This window comes from Haematobia irritans, chromosome 4, assembly GCF_050003625.1.
Source record: "Haematobia irritans isolate KBUSLIRL chromosome 4, ASM5000362v1, whole genome shotgun sequence".
NCBI lineage: Eukaryota > Metazoa > Arthropoda > Insecta > Diptera > Muscidae > Haematobia > Haematobia irritans.
In genome coordinates, this window is record NC_134400.1 from 46,740,990 (window position 1) to 46,747,088 (window position 6,099).

General features: G+C 33.6%; 1 long non-coding RNA gene across 1 annotated transcript; it reads right to left on the minus strand.

The window, feature by feature from the left end:
• Positions 1-2,135: 2,135 nt before the first annotated feature.
• On the minus strand, positions 2,136-3,787 carry LOC142234062 (uncharacterized). Its single transcript, XR_012721549.1, has 4 exons — positions 3,524-3,787; positions 3,094-3,458; positions 2,698-3,029; positions 2,136-2,633 (listed from the first exon to the last, which is right to left on the minus strand). It is a non-coding gene; the product is annotated as an uncharacterized LOC142234062 (long non-coding RNA).
• Between the last annotated feature and the right edge of the window lie 2,312 nt (positions 3,788-6,099).

Here is a 6,099-nt window from a genome sequence, read left to right on the forward strand (position 1 = left end):
GTGTTTAAAAATTTGTGTTCCAAACATATAATGTTTATAGCCAAACATATGAAAAACAGTCTTTTTCATCCATGTACTTGTTACTTTTTGGTTGCTCTAGAGCTGGAATAGAAATTTTGTCAAAATTTTATTTTTATAGAAAATTTTGTCAAAATTTTATTTCGATAGAAAATATTTTCAAAAATTTATTTCTATAAAAAATGTTGCCAAAATTTTATTTCTATAGAAAATGTTGGCAAAATTTTATTTCTATAGAAACTTTTGTCAAAATTTTATTTCTATAGAAAATTTTGTCAATATTTTATTTCCATAGAAAATTTTGTCAAAATTTTATTTCCAAAGAAAATTTTGACAAAATTTTATGTTATAGAACGAAAAGTATTGTAGAGGAATTTGTAGGGAATTTTTTTTTTGGGAATGTGGGGAAAGTAGGGAACTTTATTTGTCCTTGAAGGGTAAACCGAAAAATTTCTCTGTCAATACTGCTTAGATTTCTAAACATGCACTGTCTGCGATATGCGTATTTGGGATAGGTAAGGGTTATGGCATAATAAAAATGAAAACGCATTACATATGCAGCGGTTAGCTGATAACGCACCAATGTGCTGCATATGCGTGGCCATAGAATCGTATCTAAGGGGTAACAAATACAAGATAGTGTTGTATAAGTATTTGTTTACCTTTACTTTTTAAGAATATTTAGATTGTAGCTAGTTTAAGATTTAGTATATAAGGATGAATATTTTTTAGAATAAATTAGTGTCTTACAAGCATTCAAAACGTAAAGATAATGTTCGTTGTCTACAGGGGGCTATATATAATTATGGACCGATGTGTAACCAGTTTTTGCATGGTTGTTAGAGACCATATACCAACATCATGTACCAAATTTCAGGCGGATCGGATGAAATTTGCTTCTCTTAGAGGCTTCGCAAGCCAAATCTGGGGATCGGTTTATTTGGGGGCTATATAATTATGGACCGATGTGGACCAATTTTTGCATGGTTGTTAGATACCACATACACTAAAAAAAATATTTACGTGATATTAAAGATTACGCAACCTACATTTTAGGATGCGAAATTTACAAAATATTAAGGACAAACTTCTTTAAAATAATGAAATTTTAATTAAAATAAAGTTTATAAGCTTTGCTTCAAAATTTTTTTAAATTAAATTTAGGACAAAAATTTTGTAAATTTGCGTCCCTCCGTTAAAGTCGCATGTCTTTGAACTAAGCTCAATTTTCCTTAAAGTAAAGAAACACATTTTTGATTTAAGGAAATTGTTCTTAAATTAACTGAAATATTGAAACTTTAGATTTAAGATAAAAACAATTCAAATATAGGCTAAGACTTATTTTGAGGATTTAGCGTCTTTGGTTTAAAGAATTAAAAAAACATTTTTTACTTTGAAGTATCCGTAATAATTTGGATTTTTAAACTTGCATTTGTTTGTACGTGAGCACCTTTATTAATAAACCGCGAAAAGATAATGAAAATTTGATAAATGAGATCTGTATCATAATTTTAATTTTATTGGTCCTAGATTTAAAACTAGATAGGTCGCTAAAACATTTCTTTATTTTGAAGAAGGCGCATCTTTGGCTCGGAATCAATACCAAAATCCTTAAGAGAATGTCAAAATCTTTGAATCCAAGCAAACTTTTTTTTTTGAGTGTACTGACGCAATGTACCAAATTTCAGCCAGACATGCTTCTCTTAGATGATCGGCGAGCCAAATCTGGGGGTCCGTTTATATGGGGGCTATGCGTAAAAGTGGACCGATATGACCCATTTGCAATACCATCCCAATAAACACAAACGTTTGAAAAATACTAAAATTCAATCATTTTTCAAACATTTTTTCAAAGGATTAGGGTAATATTCAAGTTGAGAAATTGTTGAGAAAATCGCGTTCTCAACAAAAAACAGACATTACCCTCAACAGTAAAATTCAACACAATAGCAATAATTTCTCAATTGTAATCCTCAAATTGAAATGCATCGCTACTCAATAATTTCTCAAACAGTTTTCAATGTGAGAAAAATAAAAAACTAGCATTGTTGCGAATACTTTCAAACCACAATTTGTATGAAAGTCAATCCTAGTTCTAACTGAAAGTCAATACTAAATTTCTAGGGATTTTGTAAATTTTATTATTTTTTCGTTAACAAATATAATAATCTTAAAAATAACATTAATAATATATGAAAATAATAATATTATACCAATCAAAATGTAATTATCTTATTAAACGTATTAATAAATAAAACTATGAATACAACTTTAAATATCTTAAACATTTTTACATGTATAATTCCATTTCCTCCATAATGTTGGTGTCATTAATATGCTGGCAATTTGAAATAATTACTATCGAGGAACTTGCTGGCTTGTGTGTTAGAATAGATTCCAGCAAGAGGAAATCACAAAATATCAAACTGATGACGGGATGTAAATTGATGTAATGCACATTTTCATCCAGAAGTTCTTGATATAGGAATTGTTGCACTTTGTTTTAATTGGTTGCACTTTGTAAGTTTTCTGAAAACTTTTCTTTGTTGTTTCCTTCATCGGTTTTTCATCGGCCAACATCTTCCAAGAATATACCATTCAATGATTTTAGTTTTCTGCAAAACAATCGAGTTTTGTGATTTCCATTATGTTTTCATTTCACTTTTTATTTTGACTTACCAATTTGTATTTCTTCCAACTGACCACGTACTTCGTGATTTCCTCAAGAACGTTGGTGTTACAAAATTGTTGTTATTAAAATACTGGCAATTTTCAGGAACTTGATGACCAGATAATTGGAATAAATTTCCAGCAATTTCAATTCACAAAATAACAAATTAAACCGATTATGCACATTTTCATCCAGAAGTTCTTGATATAGGAATTGTTGCACTTTGTTTTAATTGGTTGCACTTTGTAAGTTTTCTGAAAACTTTTCTTTGTTGTTTCCTTCATCGGTTTTTCATCGGCCAACATCTTCCAAGAATATACCATTCAATGATTTTAGTTTTCTGCAAAACAATCGAGTTTTGTGATTTCCATTATGTTTTCATTTCACTTTTTATTTTGACTTACCAATTTGTATTTCTTCCAACTGACCAGGTACTTCGTGATTTCCTCAAGAACGTTGGTATTACAAAATTGTTGTTATTAAAATACTGGCAATTTTCAGGAACTTGATGGCCAGATAATTGGAATAAATTTCCAGCAATTTCAATTCACAAAATAACAAATTAAACCGATGATGCGATATAAATTAAACTATCGATGTGATGCGAATTATCATCCAGTAGTTGTTGATATGGAAAAGCATAAATACCAAGTTTTTTTTGGTTGCACTTTGATTTATGGAAACTTTCTCTTCTCGATAAGCCACTACCATTTTTCATCGGCCAGCCTCTTAATGTGTCCAAGAATCAGCATCCAAATATTTTAGTTGTCTGCAAAGAGATTTGAGTTTAGTGACTTCCTTCAAGTTTTCATTTCGTGTTTTAGTTTTACTTACCAATTATTATAAGCAATTTCAATTGATTATTAAAAAATTTCCACATTTTTGTATTTCTTCCACGAACTTTGTTGTCCAAAGTAGTATTGAAAACCATGTGGTTTTTTCGTTGCATTTCAGGGTAGTGTTTTGTCAAAGTTTTCTCCAATTATCTTCAACACATTTTCAAAGTTTTCGTCAACATTTTGCCAAATTGGTTGTAATTCGCAAACAATTTGAAGATGAATTGAAGATGAGCTTTTTCAAGTCAAGTTGAATTTATGTTGAAAATGATAAAGGGTGATTCTTTTGAGGTTAGGATTTTCATGCATTAGTATTTGACAGATCACGTGGGATTTCAGACATGGTGTCAAAGAGAAAGATGCTCAGTATGCTTTGACATTTCATCATGAATAGACTTACTAACGAGCAACGCTTGCAAATCATTGAATTTTATTACCAAAATCAGTGTTCGGTTCGAAATGTGTTTATCGACAAATTTTGTTCAGCGATGAGGCTCATTTCTGGTTGAATGGCTACGTAAATAAGCAAAATTGCCGCATTTGGAGTGAAGAGCAACCAGAAGCCGTTCAAGAACTGCCCATGCATCCCGAAAAATGCACTGTTTGGTGTGGTTTGTACGCTGGTGGAATCATTGGACCGTATTTTTTCAAAGATGCTGTTGGACGCAACGTTACGGTGAATGGCGATCGCTATCGTTCGATGCTAACAAACTTTTTGTTACCAAAAATGGAAGAACTGAACTTGGTTGACATGTGGTTTCAACAAGATGGCGCTACATGCCACACAGCTCGCGATTCTATGGCCATTTTGAGGGAAAACTTCGGAGAACAATTCATCTCAAGAAATGGACCGGTAAGTTGGCCACCAAGATCATGCGATTTGACGCCTTTAGACTATTTTTTGTGGGGCTACGTCAAGTCTAAAGTCTACAGAAATAAGCCAGCAACTATTCCAGCTTTGGAAGACAACATTTCCGAAGAAATTCGGGCTATTCCGGCCGAAATGCTCGAAAAAGTTGCCCAAAATTGGACTTTCCGAATGGACCACCTAAGACGCAGCCGCGGTCAACATTTAAATGAAATTATCTTCAAAAAGTAAATGTCATGGACCAATCTAACGTTTCAAATAAAGAACCGATGAGATTTTGCAAATTTTATGCGTTTTTTTTTTAAAAAAAGTTATCAAGCTCTTAACAAATCACCCTTTATTTACCCTCAAACTGAAGAGGTGTTGCATTTGAAAAACGCTCATCCTGTGTTTATTGGGATCCGACTAACATCAATAACATCTACTTGTGCCAAGTTTCAAGTCGATAGCTTGTGTCGTTCGGAAGTTAGCGTGATTTCAACAGACGGACGGGCGGGCGGACATGCTTACGAGGGCAGTTCGGAAACTTCTTAGCCTAACACAAAAAGCGCGGTATAAACAGAAAAAAGTTAAGTGTTTTGGAAACTTCCATTTCTGTTATGAACACATGTCAAATTTTGTTTCGATCTGGCAACTCCTTCATATAGAAACAGGTGTTCAAAAAAGACGCATCCGCAATTTTTTTACAATTAGATTGCGTGCTGTCATTAAATATTTACATAAAAAAAGGTTTATCGGGACAAGAAGGTTAGGTTAGGTTAGGTGGCAGCCCGATGTATCAGACTCACTTAGACTATTCAGTCCATTGTGATACCACATTGGTGAAATTCTCTCTTATCACTGAGTGCTGCCCGATTCCATGTTAAGTTCAATGACAAGGGACCTCCTTTTTATAGCCGAGTCCGAACGGCGTTCCACATTGCAGTGAAACCCTCAGAAATGTCACCAGCATTACTGAGGTGGGATAATCCACCGCTGAAAAAAGTTTTTGGTGTTCGGTCGAAGCAGGAATCGAACCCACGACCTTGTGTATGCAAGGCGGGCATGCTAACCATTGCACCACGGTGGTTCTCGGGACAATAAATTCATAATGATATGGTGAATGTGTTAGGTGAAAGTGCTCCTTCATATGCAACAGTAAAAAATTGGTTTGCTGAATTTAAACGTGGTCGTACAAGCATTGAAGATGGACCACGTAGTGTACGCCCAAAAACAGCAACAAGAACAGAAATTGTAGCCAAAGTGCATGATATGGTATTAAATGATCGACGAATAAAAGTGCGTGAAATTGCTATATCATGGGCATCTCAAATGATCGAGTCCATTTAATTTTGCATGAAGAACTACAGATGAAAAAGCTTTCAGCCAGATGGGTGCCGCATTTGTTAACAGTCGATCAAAAACGCATAGGAATTTTAAGTGTCGTTTCATAACTGTTGATGAGACATGGATCCACCACTATACTCCAGAGACAAAAGAACAATCCAAACAATGGACTGAAGTTGGATGTGAGTGCCCCAAAGAAGGCAAAAACAATTCAATCGGCTGGTAAGGTTATGGCAACGATGTTTTGGGACTTCAAAGGTATTTTATTGATTGACTATCTGCAAAAGGGTAAAACAATAAATTCAGAGTACTATTGCAACCTTTTGGATCAATTAAATGTACAAATTCGAGAAAAACGTCCTGGCTTACAACACAAAAAA